This window comes from Microcebus murinus, chromosome 1, assembly GCF_040939455.1.
Source record: "Microcebus murinus isolate Inina chromosome 1, M.murinus_Inina_mat1.0, whole genome shotgun sequence".
NCBI classification, from domain to species: Eukaryota; Metazoa; Chordata; class Mammalia; order Primates; family Cheirogaleidae; genus Microcebus; species Microcebus murinus.
In genome coordinates, this window is record NC_134104.1 from 100,868,165 (window position 1) to 100,886,965 (window position 18,801).

An 18,801-nucleotide genomic window follows, 5' to 3' on the forward strand; every position below is an offset into this window, starting at 1 on the left:
GGGTGGGTGCCGAAGCTCCTTGAAGTTTATGCCCAGGCTGGAATTAGTACGATTGAGCCAGTCACGGTGCCTGTTTCAGGGGGTTGGTGAGAGGGCTGATGGCTAGGAGGGGTAATAAAGACATAAGTATGAAACCAGTACTGGATGTGTATGTGTTTGTATTGATCCAGGAATAAAAGAGAAGGAACTCAGGGGTAGAAACACTAAACCTGTTCCATGAAGAGCCAGGCAAGGATTCCAAGCAGAGTAGCAAGACTGCAAGACTGTGTTTTTAAAAATTCGGTCTGGCAACACAGCATCACCCCCGTACTCTGGAATTTTGAGGGCAGCAAAGTTAGAGTATGAATAACTGTGAAGCTTATTGGGAAGATGCTGCAGTAGTAAAGACTAGAGATGGCAAGGGCCTATCACCAGTTTAAAAAAAAATAGGGATGGCACAAAGGAAATAGAATCACGAGTTATTGACAAGATAAAATGGAAATGACTTTCTTATGAGGTCTGAAAAATAGGAAGGACTTAAGAGTGTCTTCTAGATTTCTAGCTTGGGCCCCTAAGGAAGTCAAAATATAGGAAGAGGAGAAAGGGTAGAGAGAGTTAGAGGAGGTAGATCAGTTATGGAATGTGTTGCCTTTGAGAAGTCTCCACTTTCCACCTCCCATTCTCTTTTCGGCTACAATGGAGAATCCCCCAATCTGGTACAACTGTTTTGCCAAGATGACTAACAGACAACTCCATCTTTCCAAATGCAATGATGATCATTTTTCTCTCCTCATCTTACTAGACTTCTTAGTGCCAGTTGATGAAGTTAACAGCTCCCTCCCTTTTAGCTTCCGGGTCACTAGCTGTGTTTTCCTCCCAGTTGACTAAGCTGTCTCATTGTTAGCTCCTCCTCTTCTACTCCAACTCTAGAAGTTCAAGTGCTGCAAGGCCCAATACTATGCCTCTTCCACTCATCCAGTCCCATAGCTTTAAATAACCTTACCCTGCTGTCCAATACGTAGTCACTAACCAAATGTAGCTATTAAACACCTGAAAAGTGACTAGTCAAAACTGAGATATGAGTAAATGTAAAATACACACCAATTTTGAATACAACTGTGAAAAAAATAATTTAAAATATCTTGTTAATTTTAATACTGATTACATGTTGAAATGATATTTTGCACATATTGTGTTAAATAAAATATATTAAAATTAATTTAACCTGTTTTTTATGTGACTGCTAGAAAATTTTAAATTACATATGTGGCTCACATTGTATTTCTATTTATTATGATTTATATGCTGATGTCTCTAAAATACTTCCATCCAGACTCCTTTCCTGAGTGACTCCTTAAGTCTTGGCAGCTTCTTTTCCAACTGCCTATTTGACATCTTCACAAGGATGACTGATGGGCATGTCAAATTTAACATATCCAAAACAGAATCTTTGAATTCTCTCACCCATGCTATACCTGTTCCTCCCTAAGTGCTCCCCAGCAAAGTAAATGGCACATGTCTTCACTGGCTGCTAGCAACAAGTCTAGCTATCATCCTTGATGGCTTACTTACCTCATCTCCCACATCTACTCCATCAGCACATCTTGTCAACTCTTCAGCAAAACATATCCTGAATCGTGCATGCTGTCTGCGACTCCTCTTAGAAGAATGATGTCACCTGGACAACTGCAACAGACTTTAAAATTTTTTTTTATTTTGCTTATTTTTGATGATAAATACACCTCTATGACATTTAAATGGCACCAAAGAGAATTAAGTACAAAGCAAGACTTTTCTGCATCCCTATCCCTAGTACTCTTGGGAGGTGGTAATCACTAGTACCAGATTTTTTCATATTTTCCTAGAGTTACTGCACACAGTTGGGTTTTTTTTTCTTTCAACCCAACAATATAGTGTAGAGATTGTCCTCATACTTTTTTTTCACAGATGTAAAATATTCTGTTGTGTGGATGCATTATACTTTATTTACCAAGTGCCTATTGATGGACATTTAAGTTGTTTCTCATATTTTACAACACTACATAGGACTGCAGTAAATCACTTGGACAATCAATGGTCATTTCACATACGTTAACTTTACCTAAAGATAAATACCTAAAAGTAGAATTTCTAGGTCAAATAATAGGTATATTTTAAAAATTTTGTTAGATAGTGCCAAACTGTTCTCATTAAAAGTTGTACCTGTTTAAGTTTCCACCAGCATTGCAAGAAAGAACCTGTTTGCCATAGCATCCATAATCACACTTGTTATCAGATTTTGGGTCTTTGCAAATCTAATCCGTGAAACATGACTATCATAGTCTAGTTTCAATTTTTATTTCTATCGTGTTAAGGGAAGTTTACCTCTTTTTGTATGATTAATAAATATAGTTTCTAGGAATTCTGTACATATCCTTTGCTCATTTTTTTAGATAAGTTATTGGGTTTTTTCTTATTCATGAAATTGGCTCTTTGTTGCTGATATGAGTTAATAATACTTCTTTTGACTATGTAGCATTTTTCTATATAGTTCTTAATGCCAAATTTATCTTTTTTTAATGCACCTCATACAAAATTTTCAACAGCCACAGTTGATCTCTCTGTTTCCACAGTTGCATTTCTGTGCTATGTTGCCCACACAGCAAACAAAATTATCTTTTTAGTTAGTTTTGGGGTTTTGTTTGTCAAAAGATGATGAGACAACCATTCGTTGTCTGAACTAAAGAGACAAAACTGGATATATTGTAAAGTTAACCCTAAGGGCAATGGCCTCCTGTGCAGTTGAAAATCTGTCTGTAACTTTTGACTCTTCCAAAATTTACTAAAAGCATACTGTTGACTGGAAGCCTTACCAGTAACATCAACAGCCAGTTAACACATATTTTGTATATTGTATAGTGTATTCCTACAGTAAAGTAAGCTGGAGAAAAGAAAATATTATTAAGAAAATCAAAAGAAGGGGAAAATGTATATACTATGTATTAATTAGAAGTGGATTATCATAAAGGTCTTCATTCTGATCTTTCATACTTCCAGTGAGCTGGCAATTCAACTTTTTCTTGCAATGTCATGACTTTGTTTCTTAGGAGCACTTCAGCATCACTAGTGACACTTTATAGGGGTACTGTGTTGTTATATAAGATTTATGGTATTGCACCAAACATGATGAAAACTATTTGAGAACCTTAAGAGATCATTTTTTACTATGATATTCCATTTACTAGAGGGACAAACTGCTCACATCAAGGTGATTGGTATCACATGCTGCTTTAAACAGATACAATACTTGATCTCACTGCAACAGTAAGACGATGCTTATTATAGGAGTACAGTATTATTACAGTTAATTTTATTCAATTATAATTTAATACTGCATCTTTATATTTGTTTATATTTCTCTAAATGGCACCATATATGGTATGTGTTTGTGTAAGTTTTGATAAATTTAGCTTTTTATAGCAGAACTGTATATTTTATGGTAGTAAATGATAAAATAGACTTGTATCAACATATATTTAATATATTCATGACATATTTAGCTTTTTCTTAATTTTTTCAATATTTCTAGGCTATGCAGTTCCTCTGCGAGTTTTTTGAATTATTGCAAATCTCAAAAAAATTAATACATTTATTGAAAAAAATCTGCATATAAGCGGACCCACGTAGTTCAAAGCTGTGTTGTTCAGGGTCAACTGTATAGTCTAGTAAGGAAGAGCTATGCTGGGAAGGCAGAGTCTCCCCAGGCAGAAATTCTCATGGTTTAAAAAAAATTATTATAAAAATGTAAAACCTAGAGAAAAATCAAAGAGTAATATGACCAAAACAGTCATGTAGTCACCAATATGAGCACCCAGAGGAGGACACAGGAAAAAAAAAAAAAAAAAAAAAAAAAAGATCTTTCAAATAATTGCAAACTCCTCTCATGTTATGGGTGAGAACTTTCTCCTTGGAGGAGCTTGCCCTCCTCGGAATTGAGCTTACTTGGCTTATTTGCAAACCCAGCTGCATCTGATGGTTTCAATTAAAGTTGTGACTTTGTAGTTTATCTGACATTTTCTAATTGTTATGGAAGGAAGGGTGTTCATTGCAGATTTCTACATCCTAAACACAAGAGAAGTCCTTCCCCCAATTTTAACACTGTATTAATGGGATATTGACCTTTTTCTCCCTGTTTTTCAGTTGTCTTTTGTCTTTAATTATGATGTTTTGAGATTGTTTTTCTGTGAAAATTTTCTTTTTTAATATAGTCAAATATTTTGTTTTATTATATCTGAGTTTTTTTTTAACATGGTTGGAAATCATTTCCCTGCACACAGGTTAAAGAAAAATTAATCTGTATTAATTTTGGTACTTAATCTGGTACTTATATGGTTTTATTATTCAGATTTAGATACCTGATCCATTTGGAGTTTATTCTTTTGCATAGTGTTAGGTATGGGCCAAAATTTTATCTTTTTCCAAATGGCTTACCAGTTGTCCCAGTGCCATTTATTTAAAAGTCCATCTTTGTCCAAGTGATTTAAAATGCCCCCTTTATTGAATACTAAATTCCCATATGAATTTGCATTTGCTTCTGGCTTTTTTTTTTTCCAGGTCTACTGACCTGTCTGTCTCATGCACCAGGACCACAGTTTTTATTTTAGAGGTTTTAAAGTGTGTTTTAATGACTGGTGGAGGCAGTCCCCTTTCATAGCTTTTATTTTTCAGTGTTTTCCTGGATATTCTTGCTTATTTATCATTTGAAATCAGTACCAATTTGCCTAGCCCCATAAGAAAATGTATTGGTATTTTCAAAATTAGAATTATATGAACTTTCTAAGTTAATTTAGAGAAATGACATTTTTAGTATTAAGTCATTGTATCCAAGAAAAAAGAATATTATTCCACTTATTCAAAGCTACTTTTGTGTCTTTCAAGAATATTTTAAAGTTTTCTTCATATACATTTTACATATTTCTTGTTAAATGTATTCTTCTTTGTTGCTTTTGTTAACGTAGTTTTCTCTACCCTTTATTTCATGTAATTGATTACATATATGAAGGCTATTTATTTTTTGTGTTAATTTTATATCCTGCCACCTTACTGAATTGTTCTATTGTTTTAGTTTTATTGTTAATTCTCTAGAGTTTTTCAGGTGTACTATCATATCATCTGCAAAGAAAGATAGTTTTACTTGTTCTTTTCTCATTCATATATCACTAATTGAAATCAATTTCTTTGGTCTAATTGCACTAGCAAATACTTCCGATTTAATGTTAAATATCAGTGGAGGTAGTGCATGTTCTTATCTTGGACCTGGAATAAATGCTAAACAAACAAACAGGAGAAAGGAATGCTCTTCCTTGCAGTATAAAACCAATTAATAAATGTAGAAGGAATAATGAAAACAGAAAATCACTATTCACCTATCATCCTAATAATTAATTCAGGCAAGAATCATAAAGGTTACTAAAATCAGTGGATGAAAGCTCTAAGAGTAATAGAATATATGCATAGTCTCAAAGTGTGTCCTCACCAGATACTTATTAATTATAAAGGGGAAAAGTGCAGAAACCTGGCTTCCACACTTTTATGAAGTGATCAAAGTTAACATTACCAATATTGAGACAAAGTAGCATCATGCCTCCTGGTGTGCACTGAAACTGAAAAGAACAGAACACTGTGGTATATACCTAACAAAAGTTCACACCTAAATGTGATCCTGAGGAAACATTAGACAAACCTAAATTGAAGGACAATCTGCAAAATAGCTGGCCTGTACTCAAAAAACTCAATATCATAAAGTACAATGAAGCTGTTTCTGAGTAAAGAAGACTGGGGAGACATGACAGCTGAATGCAATACATGATCTAGGATTTCTTCGGCCACAGGAACATTATTGGAACAGTTGACAAAATCTGAATAAAACCTATGAGTAGATTATTTGTAGTCTATCAGCATAAATGTCCTGATTTTGAATATTGGACTGTGGTTATAAAAGTACTCAGTTTTAGAAAACACATCCTGAGATATTTAGGAGTCAAAGGAAATACATATGTAGTACATATGTATGTATACAGAGAAAAGATAAAACAAAAATGGTGAAAAGTTAACATTTAGGGAATCTGGGTACAAGCTACATGGGAATTCTTTGCACTAGCCTTACAACCTCTATGTAAATCTGAAATTATATCCACCAGACTGACCTCCTAAGACCCTTGTGCATCTTTGTATCTGAAACTCCTAGTATGAGATCCAGATTGAAAAATGCTTAAACGAATGAATGAGTCCCTTAAATCAGGAGAGTTACACCAGTGAGTGGCATAACAAGGAAATTTTACTGCCATGGAAAAACCCATTCCTGCCCACATAATATTAATAACATTCTAAGCGCATTGACCTATATTAGCCAAGCAAATTGCACTTATTTTGTAATTACAGAGGGATGGAAAAACGAGAACAATTTGGGCTCTAGGTATAGACTTTATCATCTGGGACACAAGGTCACTGGATTGACCAGACTGGTTTCACAGGTGTGGGCGTGGCTGCAGCCTCTGGAGCACAGTTGGCCACACAGATGGAGAATAGAGTGACTCCCAAAAACCCAAGTTCTGGATTCAGTCTTCTGAATTCAGTCTCTTTGTTGATGATATGATCTTATACCTAGAAAACCCCAAAGATCCCATCAAGAGAGTCTTAGAATTCAGCAAAGTCTCAGGTTATAAAATCAATGTACACAAATCAGTAGCATTCCTATGCACCAACAACAGTCAAGCTGAGAATCAAATCAAAGATTCAATACCTTTCACAATAGCTACAAAGAAAATAAAATACCTAGGAATATTTTTAAGAAGGTGAAAGATCTCTACAAAGAGAACTACAAATCACTGAGGAAGGAAATTGAAGATCATGTAAACAGTTGGAAAAACACATCATGCTCATGGATTGGCAGAATCAATATTGTTAAGATGTCCATACTACCCAAAGTGATTTACAGATTCAATATAATTCCCACCAAAATACCAACATCATTTCTCACAGATCTAGAAAAAATAATTCTACACTTCATGTAGAACCAGAAAAGAGCCCAAATAGCCAAAGCAACTTAAGCCAAAGGAACAAATCTGGAGGCATCACTTTACTAGGCTTTAAGTGATACTACAAGGCTATAGTAATCAAAATAGCATGGTATTGGCACAAAAAGAGAGACAAAGACCAATGGAACAGAACAGAGAACCCAGATATAAAACCATCCACGTATTGCCATTTGATCTTTGACAAAGTAGACAGCAATATACACTGGGGGAAAGAATCCCTATTCAATAAATGGTGTTGGGATAATTGGAAAGCCACATGTAGAAGATTGGATCAGAATCCATATCTCCCACCACTCACAAAAATTAATCCAAGATAGATAACAGACTTAAATGTAAGGCATGAAACCATAAAAATTCTAAAAGAAAATGTTGGAAAAAACTTTTCTAGATGTAGGCCTAGGCAAAGAAGTTATGAAGATGACCCCACAGGCAATCACGGCAACCACAAAAATAAATCAATGGGACTTGATTAAGTTAAAAAGCTTCTGCACAGACAAGGAAACAATCAAAAAAGCAAACAGACAACCTACAGAATGGGATAAAATATTTGCCTCTGATAAAGGGCTAATAACTAGATTCTAGAAAGAATTCAAGCAAATCATCAAGAAAATAATCAAACAACCCCATTAAAAATGTGCAATTGACATGAACAGAAAATTTTCAAAAGAAGATAGACTTATGGCCAGTAAACATGAAAAAATGTTCAACATCACTAACATAAGATAAATGCAAATCAAAATCACAGTAAGATATAACCTAACCACAATGAGAATGGCTTTTATCAAAAAGTCCCCAAACAGTAAAGGCTGGCATGAATGTAGAGAGAAAGGAACACTTACACACTGTTGGTGGGACTGCAAACTAGTACAACCTTTATGGAAAATGGTATGGAGATACCTCAAAGAACTAAAAGTAAACCTACTATTTGATCCAGCAATCCCACTATTGGGTATTTATCCAAAGGAAAAAAAAGTCATTTTATGAAAAAGACACTTGCACTTGAATGTTGATTGCAGCACAATTCACAATAACAAAGATATGGAATCAACCCAAGTGCAATCAATTCATGAATGGATTAATAAAATGTGGTATATGTACACCATGGAATACTGCTCAGCCATAAAAAATGAAGTTATAGATTTTGCAACAATCTGGATGGAGCTGGATACCATCTTTCTAAGTGAAGTATCACAAGAATGGAAAAAACAAACACCACCTATACTCACTATTAAATTGGAACTAACCAATCAGCACTTAAGTGCGCAGTAAGACTCAACCAAAATCATGCAGGTGGGAGGATGGAGGAGGGGATGTGTGGAATCATACCTAATGGGTACAATGTATACTATCTGAGTGATGGGCACACTTATAACTTTAACTCAAACAGTACAAAAACAATCCATGTAACCAAAACATTTGTTCCCCCTTAATATTCGGGGGGGGGAGGTGCGGGGAGAGAACTAAGTTTGGCATCAATATAGTGACCTCCCAGAAACAGGAAACAGATTGCCTAAGGAAAGGTGAACCAGCCCTGGTTGGAAAAGGAACAGGTCAAAAGTCTACTGATCAGTAGTGGGGTCGTGCCTGTGAATAGTTACTGCACTCCAGCCTGGGCAACATAACAAGACCTCATCTCTATTTTTAAAAAAAAAGTAGAAAAGAGATTGCAAAAAATATTGCATTATTAATATAGGTGACTGTGTATTTCACTGAATAAAAAGAATTAAAATGCATAAATCTATATAAATATTGGGAATATATGAGGCAATATGACAATAATATAGAAGTACACAGTACAGAATTGCAAAATGAAGGAGAAAAGATAAAAAAAATATTAACAATACCAAAACCAGCCTGTTGGAAGAACAGCATTAGAAAATAAACGTTAGCATGCCTCCACAGAAGCACATGAGATTCCCACTGGGAAGAGTCAAAAATAGGAAGGGCAGAGCACTCACATCTGGAGGTCAGAGCCGGCCAACAGCCCTCAGATCCCAGTGTGACTGATAGAGCTGTACGTGCGTGAGTGTGATGTCTCGGAGGAAATGTGTGTTTCCTTTCATATGCAGACCTCCACACTGGCACATTCCTGCTATCTGTTTGAAAACTACTTAAATAAAGAGCAGTGACCTACCCCCAAAGATACTAAATTGGTGAATATGTCAGAATGAAGAGGAGAAAAATTGGCATATTAGGAACAAATATAGGTGTCATGCCTTGGGTGAAATGCCATCCCAAATTGCCCCAAATTTCTAATGCTAATTTTAATAAAGGTCTATCTCTCTGTTATTATGAATGTTTTTCATCTGGGTATGCATTCTTCCAGTCTATTTCTATCTATTTTCTTTCTCTTTTTGTATATATCCAATTATGTATTCATCTGTATGTCCACTTACCTATACATTTACCTATTTGTCTACCATGGTATATGGAAGTCTGTTTTATAGGCCAATTGCAAAAATAAACCTCATCATAATTTTCCTCCCTCACAAGAGATGAAAGGAGTCAGGAAAGAACAGGTAATGTTACATTTTCTAATTGGAAAAATTTTAAAGGACCCCTCTAGGTTGGTACAAGAAAAAAAGTGTGTGTGTGTGTGTGTGTGTGTGTGTGTGTACAGTTATCTTCAAAAATACTTGTGAATTACATTTTGAGGAGTGGAAAGACAAAGGCTGAGAAAGTATTTTAAGAAAAAGTTAACTAACCTGCTGGAGGAACAGCTATAAGAAGTATATGTAGACATTCCTTGTGCGAGTTATGAATTCACTGACTCAGGCCCAAGTTCACCCTCTTCTCAGACTTGCAAATTTAAGTATTTTCTTCTTTGTCAGCTGGCAAGATGTTGGCTCAGGAGAGCTGTCTTAGGAAGAGAGGGTTTTACTGACAGCTCAGGTGTGCTCACTCAAAGGTTTCTGCTGCACGCAGCTTCTCCAGTACCAAGGGCTACAGCACAAACGGCTTCTTCCGCACCAGCATGCTGTATTTTTTTTAAATGGAAAATTTTTAAGAGTCTCAAGTTTTAATAGAAGTAATAAAAAATGAGAGATAAGAAAAAAACAAATATATAAAACACAACTATACAATAAAGGTACCTCTGAAATTCAAAGTAAGAGGAAAGAGAATTTTGAGAAAAAGCAAAATAAAAACAATAAGCCCATTGGAATAACAGAAATGGGGAGGGAACTATGAGCATACCTCTACAGAAGCAGGGCAGATTTTACAATTTGGAAAGTATAGTTTTCCCACCGGATGCCAACTCAGGCTTTCAGAACAAAGAGAGGCTACTAGAAATGAGGCAGAAATGTAAACCAAGGCACACCCAGGTGACCAGAGCAAACAAGCTTACCAGATTGTGATCCACTGCCACCCAGCATGATTTGTTTGTGAATAATGCAACATGGCAGGGTCAATGTCTGGTTCAACTCATACACCTAAACCCAGACGCACATGTCTATGGTCTGCTTTGGATCTTTACCTATCTATACTTACATGTGGAGAGAAGTGACCTGCCCCAAATAGACAGTATTAGTGAGTATGTGAGGAGCACTGGCCTGTGGAAGACAAAGATGTCTTACCTACCTACCTCCACCATTCTTGATTCACATCAAATTTCTATCACTAAAATTTTAAATGATGTCCTGGATAGGTCAAATTATAGCATTGATATGAATATAAGTTGTTAAAAGTTGCCTATCTCTGTCTGACAATATATCCTGAGAAGCACTCCACATCAGTTCATATGTATCTTCCTCATTCTTTTTCTTATACCTATATAGTACTGCATTGTGTATATGTACTGTTATTCAACCACTCTCCTACATATGGGTATTTACTAAGTTTCCAATATTTTGTGATTACAAATCATGTTGCAATAAATAATTTGTGTGCATATATTTTTATATTGTTGGAAGTGTGTCTTCAGGCTTAAGTAGGATAACTGAGTCAAAGGATAAATGCATACATGGTTTTGTTAAGTATTGGAAAATTTATCTTTAGAGGAATTTTAGCATTTTGCATTATGAAAATACTGATTCTTCCACAGCCTCAGGTACATCTTGTATGTATTATCAAAGTTTTGAATTTTTTGTCAATATGAACTGGCATAAGTGGTATAGATTTCCAGAAATAAGATGGATAAATTTCAACAATAAATTTTGAAAGGTAGAAATCATTTTCTTTTTGGACAGATGTGTTTAGTAATTTAGAGCCTCTGTCTCCTAACATTCTCATATGGGGCACCCATCCGAGATGACCTCTCTCTCATACAGCCACTAACGCTATTTTGCCAGTAGATGGCACTCTAGTGCAACTTTAAGAGAGAAATTCTAGTCCATCCCTCTCTGTGCATATATTTTAGGACATGACTCTAAAAATCTATTCTATGTGTTCATTAGGTAAATGAGGCAGGCGTTTCCAAGGGCCACATCCTTGTTTAAAAGCCCAATACTAATGTTCTTAATAAGAGGGAGCTTTCTGAAGAGCTAAAAGAAACCCATTGAGCATGTTCTGATTTAAACAAAGTGTGTGGTAGGTTTTGATCTGATAACCAAAGTTATCTAAATTAAGGACAAAAGTCATGGAAGCGAGAACTAAACCATAATCATCTGGCATTTATTTCTTGGAGCCTGGAATTTGGGTATGTGCTAGACAGAGAGCGCTATGTCATCACCCCCAATGAAAACTCCAGGTACAAGTCTCTAATGAGCTTCGCTGGTTGGCAACATTTTACTTGTGTTGCCACAACTTGTGGCTGAGAGAATTTAGGGTGTCCTGTGTGATTCCACCGGGAGGGCCTCTCAGAAGGTTGTGCCTGATCTCTTCCAGACTTCAGCCATGTGCCTTATCCCTTTGCTGATTTTGCTGTAATCTTTTGATTGTAATAAATCATAATTCATGAGTATGATTTATGCTGAGTCCTGTGAGTCCTCCTAAAGAATTGTCGACCCTGGCAGTGGCCTTGAGGACCTTGTGACACAACCTGCTAACACACACCCCGAAATAAACTGACCCCAAACTGCACACCTCCCTCGGTTGAGGCATTTGAAAAGAAACTGCCTTTGTCGAACTTTCAATTTATTTATGAAAACAAAAATAAACCCATATACAATGTCTTAAGAACAATAGCCAGAAACATATTAGCTAGTCAAAGAAAGGCAATACAAATGTGTACTTTTAGCCCATGTAGATTTGGCTTTTCCATGACTTATAGACTTACCACACATACATAAGAATAATAATAAATGCTTAGACACTAAAAAATATGCATTTGGTAAATGCAAAATAAAAACAAAATACTTTCCCAAATTCTTCATTATTTTTCCCCAAATGTTTAACTAAAATATCTCTGAAATTAGCATTAGGGAAATCAAATAGTTTTTCAATTATGCTATCAACTACCTCATAGATGGGCTAGATGCATTTTTGTCCAAACTTGTCTAACACTGTCTAAAAATAAACATTACTCCCTTATTAACACAGACTTGTAATTATAAATAATGAAATTGCTTAGAATTTAGACTCCTTTATTTTGGTTTGTATTGCAGTAGTTTTTAAATTAGTCAAATTATGCCATCTTAGTTGTAAGTACCCTGGTGAAACAAGCTTGAGACAAACCACATAAAACTAAATAGACCTTAAGGGGATTGTGCTGAGTGAGAAAAAAGCCAATCTCAAAAGGTTATAGACTATATGATTCTATTTATATAGCACTCTTGATATAACAAAATTATAGAGATGGAAAACATATTAGTGGTTGCTGGAGTTGGGGATGCGGGAGAAGGTGAGTGTAAAAAATAAAATAAACAGAATATGACTATTAATTGGGAATATACAAAGATGAAAGCCTGTATATCATTTATTTTTTAAATATTTATCACTATACATTTGATCTTTTTTCATTTCCAACCACATTCACCTTGGCGGTGACCTTGCTGAGTGGGAAACATAATATCTTTAATACATGAGTTAAATCTACGATGATGTTCAAATGGACTGCAGGTAACTGTTTATGTCAATAATAAATACAGTAGATTACTTTTAAAACCCATACTTTGGACTTTTTATTACAGATGCAGTTGCTGACTTACCATAAATCAATGTGCTTAAAGTGCCATATGATGTCAAATGTTTAGCTTAACAGCATAAAATTGAAGAGAAACTGTAAAACATGTTTTATAGGTGCTATAAAACTCTGGGGCTGGAGGTCCTGCTTTTTGCATTGCTCTGATCCATCAAGTTCCCTGGAAATTCTAGATAGCCAATACACTTGGGAATCAAAAATTGGCTCTCAGAATTTTATTCCCTTTGGTTATTATGACCTCCAGGAACAGCATCCTCTGTTTCCTAGTATGAGGCAACGAGCACAAGGAGAGAAGCACAAGCTGGTGCAGGACCGGCAAGAGTTTAAACGCTCTATGTCCTCTTTAATTTTCTTCTGTTAATAACCTATCCTGCTGCAACTGGCCTTCTCCCCACCCAACCCCAGGTGGGTCCCGTCAGCATCTGAAAAGAGGCTTATTGATGTCACAAGAGGGTAGTCACTGTTTATCTTTAAATGTTTGTTTTCCATGAGTAGCGGACGTTTATTCATTCTGCAAATTGAGCTTCTGCTCTGAGTTAAGCACTGTCCTGTGGTCCAGCAGTGGACAAGACTGCAGAGGCAGCGAGGATGTAGGGATGAGAGATGTAAACGGATGTGAGAGGCCTTTAGGAGATAAAGGCAGTCAGATGTGGTGATGAGAGAGGGTGAGAAAAAGGGAGGGGTCAAAGATGACACCCAGGTTCTTGGCTTGGCAGCTGGGTAGGTGGTGCTGCCGCCTGAGACGGAATACAGGGAAGAGCCAGGGGCAGTGAGGAAGGGCAGGTACATTGAATTTAAGACACCTGTAGGTAATCCAAATGGAAATTTCCAGTAGCAATCCAATTGGTTATGTGGATCTGGAGCTGAAGATTAGAGGGTAAATTAAAAGCACATAGAAAGATTGAAAGTGGGAGGCTAAGAAAAGTCACCATGCAAATATTCGCCACAAGAGAGCTGGTGTAGCTACCCTAATGTCACAGTAGATTGTAAGAACCATTCCTACCATGAACCATAACATTCCAAAATGCTTGTGGAATCATCTCTAATTATGGAGGATTAAAATACCACGTGCTTATTTCTCCAGCCTCCCTTGCAGCCAGGACATATGACCTGATTCTGAGTAATGGCCCCCATAGAAGTCTGATAGGAGCTTTCTGAAATGTTTTCCTTTGTGATTAAAAGAACTATCTGAGAAGAAACTACCCTTTTATCCATCTTTGAACATAGTTGTGTAAAGTGTGATGCCTGGAGTTATGGCAGCCATATTGCAACCATGAGGAGAAAAGGCTGTGGATGAAAACCAATATATCAAGAATGGTAGAGTTGAAAGATAAAAAGATCTTAGGTCTTGAATATCATCACTGAACATTTCACCAGTCCTCAAATGTTCCTGTCTCTGGGCTCTTGTAATGTGAGATTACTAATCATCATTATTTAAGCTATATTTAGTTGGATTTCCTGTTACTTGTAGCTGAAAATATCCTACTTAAACAGCTTAACAAAGAAATGAGTAAATAATATAGTAAATTTTTTAAGTAAAAAGAAAACTGAGCTCTATACAGTGTATCCATGTATCAAAATCTAACAGGTTGGCCTGGCACAGTGGCTCGCACCTGTAATCCTAGCACTCTGGGAGACCGGGGAGGGAGGATCCCTTGAGCTCAGGAGTTTGAGACCAGCCTGAGCAAGAGTGAGACCCTGTCTCTACTAAAAATAGAAAAAATTTTAGCTGGGCGTGGTGGCTTGTGCCTGTATTCCCAGCTGTTCAGGAGGCTGAGGTAGAAGGATGGCTTGAGCCTAGGAGTTTGAGGTTGCTGTGAGCTAGGCTGATGTCACGGCCTTCTAGCCTGGGCAACAGAGTGAGACTCTGTCTCAAAAAAAAAAAAGAAAGAAAGAAAAGAAAAGAAAAGAAAAGAAAAGAAAAGAAAAGAAAAGAAAAGAAAAGAAAAGAAAAGAAACTCACATGTACCACATAAATACATACAACTTTATGCATTAATTTTTAGAAAAGAAAGGATTGAACTCTTTTTGTGCTTATATGCATCAATTTATAAAATAACCTGATGAAATTAAGCTTTTTGAAGAAAATTTCAAAAAAGAAAAAAAGAAGTGAATAGTAAATTGAAAATGGAAGTAGCAGGTGAAAACCTCTTAGAAAAGGTTTCCAAGTGATTTAATGTAACTGGAAGGGATATCAAGGACAAAATATCCTAGGAGAGATGGAAAGGGTGATAACAAAGATACCAAAATATGTGAAGGGGATATTCCAGAGGAGGTGCGCAGGGATGCGGGGGTGGGAGTATTAGCTTTAGAGACGTAGAGATGGAAACTCTTCTTTAAAATCAAAGGAAAAGCCAGGAAGAGGAAAGATGATAGAATAGGTATGCTGTAAAGCCATCCAAGTGGTTACAGCAAAGCAATTAAATAATGAGTGACGCTTAATTTTGACTTCAGAATGTCAACAGAATAATTTCTTCTCAAAGGATGGAAATATATTTTAAAATAGGTACATGAGGATACATCTGAAGTCAAGGAACTTTTGCTATACAGTATTTGGAATAACCAACATTATTTCTCTTTTTTGTTATTACAAATGCAGTCCCTTCCATTATAAAATCATGTACTCATGGTTCCCTTCAAAGAATTGCCTGATTCAGCTCTCCATCTCTATTTATCCATCCAGGCCTTTCATTACTAAGCTTAAGCCCTCAATTGCTCACCCTCAGCAGTCAGAGGGTCTGTGGCTTTTCCTCTTCAATCTACAGAACCCAGAACTGAAGGTAATGCCTTAGTCTGCATGCAGCCAGAGCTTGGCGCTGAAGAAATGGAAGCAGACACTAAAGAAGTCTATGGTAAGTTAGTGAAGGAGTAAAATAGAATAATAAAAAATATTTTATTAATCCCCAAGAAGGTAAGAATAAAAAGAGAACATAAAACAGGTGGGTCAACATATGGCAATGAGTAGTAGATAGTAGATATAAACCCAACTATATCAGTAACTAGTATAAATTGACTAAATACCCCAAGAAAAAAGCAAAGACTATAATACTAGATAAAAATACATTGCTTAAAATAGACACATTTTAAGTATAAAAGCACACAGAAAGATTGAAAGTGAGAGGCTGAACAAAGTCACCATGCAAATATTTGCCACAAGAGAGCTGGTGTAGCCACCCTAATGTCACAGTAGATTGTAAGGAAAGACATTCCCAACCACTTCACTGTCTAGTGATCAAGGAGTCAATCCAGCAAAAAGAAATCACAATCCTAAATCCTAACACACTCAAATAAGATAGCTTCAAAATACAAAAAGCAAAAAACTGGAACATCTAAAGTCCCCTGAAGGATGTCATTGATAAAGTTGAAGACTAGTCTGAAGGGTGAAGTACTACTCAATCTGAGCTCAGCACAAAGCACAAAGCACAAAGCTCAGCTGGACTCACATGCTGAGTCCAGCTGGCATGAAGTTGTCTTAGGGACTCAGACAGGGGCAGCAGCTTGATGGTGAACTCCAACTCCCGCTAGATCTCTTGCTCAGTGTGGCCTCTAGAAAACATCTCCCGCACTTCATTTAAACCATTATGTGTAAATTATATCCTTAAGTAAGACTGGTGCATCCCATCTGCATTTTTCTAACTGGATTTTGATCAGTGTCAGCAAGAAACCCAGGGCCTTGGGATCTTCAGGCTTCTGATCCTGTCAAAGAATAAGCAATCTGGCAGCTGCATCTTGGAACCTGGCCACTCAAGAGTCCGCATCAGACACCTAGAACATCAAAGTGCTCCAGGATTATGGTCCAAAGGGACATAAATATGTAGAAAAGTTTAAAATGCTGGTTTCCTTCTCAGCAAGGAGAACATCCCTCAGTTCTACTGTCTCCAGTAATGTCTGCCCCAGGAGCTGCTGTCTCAGGAGGACCATTGAGCTCGCTCTCTTGTGTCCGCACAGCAAGCCCACGCCTGCCCCCACTCCCACCCCCAGTACCCACCGCCCACTCTTGGGAAAATCTCAGGTCATTAGAATCTCTGCATTAGAATTACTTTCTCTAGAAAAAGGAGATCCCTCTGCTACATTTGTCCAGCTTTAACCTTCAATTTCAAGTTTGCTTCAGAACCTACAACCCAGAAATATGCAGTGGTTGTCTTTTCTTCTTGTATTGCAAACTTTGTAGACTAATTTTTACCAGAGGAAGAAAATATACAGGGCAAGTTTGGTTAGTCTGAAATTCCTAATTATGGCTAACAGTGCTATGGGCAGTTGAGGGACTCGAGCATGTTATGGGAGTTTAGCTTACTGTAATTCGCCAGTTGTGCATATCTCTTTCTTTTTCTTTTCTTAAAACTTCCTTTTACTAAAAAGAAAAAAAAAGGAGTCAACCATTTAGCACTTGATGGGTGTGTATTTCCCCATAAATGTAAGTAGCTGTGTACCTTCCGATGCAAGTCTAAAAGTGAAATGAAGTTAACCAAATAGATAGTGGTTTATCTAATGGTGTCGGCCAAATTGGGAGGGACGGCAGACCTAAAAATTTTTATATCATTCAATTCTTGAATATCAGAAATTAAAGAAACGTAGCTATCATTTAATCCAGCTTCTTTCTCTCACAAAATGGATTGAGTGGTTTGTGTAAACCAAATGACCTAGACCTCAGAAGCTCTTAATCCCCAAATCTGGCCCCACTCCCCCTCAGCCTGTAATGCCTCAACCTGATTGGCCAAAAAGACTTAGTGTTTTTCAGGTTCCCTCTCCAGATACCTCAGGGGAACCTGGGCTGTTCCACGATCTACACTTGCTCCTGATGGCCACAGCTGCCCCTCTGGCCCAGGCCTGCCCTGCTGCCCCCATCTCCCAAAGTCCCTCTGCACAGGCTCATCTGGTCTCCTTCCCTTTACTGGATTCCTCCTGGGCAGCTCCTCTCAGACCCGGACACAGCCCCACTGAGTTGTGTGGGAAGATCCCAAGGCCTTTCCCAATCCCATCCTGGGGCAGGTGGGGGTGGTGACTGTGTATTAAGGCCCTAGTCACACCCCTGCCTCTTGTCATCACACCACTTCTCTCTAAGCTGAGCATGGCATCTTTTCCTTTAGTCCACAAATCTACCTCTACAACTTTGCCAGATATGATAGACCCTCCGTGGCTCAATTGTAACACAGAGGGAGCAGAGCCAAACCCTCAAACATGGAACAACCAGAAACTGAAAACTGGTCATCATTGTTCTTAAAAGGTCCTTGGCCACCCCTGTGCTGGGTTTCCTGACGACCATCCTGACCTCAGGCCCATGCTCCCACCATTCGCAGAGTTCTCCCCAACTGCGGCTCCCATCCTCACCACGCTTCCTGCTCCAGGCTCTTCACGCCTCTCGGAGCTACCCTGAATTCCAAATCCATCTTCCTTTATTGTAATTCAGCGATCTGGGTGTTAATGTCTCCCACTTACCCTTACCTTTCTCCAAAAAGAACAACAACAGAAAAAGACAATTTAGGTCCCTCAATATACGCCCAAAACTTAAGAAAAATAATTTTTTAACTATTAATATATTATATGCCCCCGACAAATGATGTTCATCTTCTGAAAGACGCAGTAGTAATTTTGATTTAAATTACTTTAAATCGCACTTTAAATTACTTTAAATAACATTTATCTTCCAGTAAATACATCAGAAAGTAT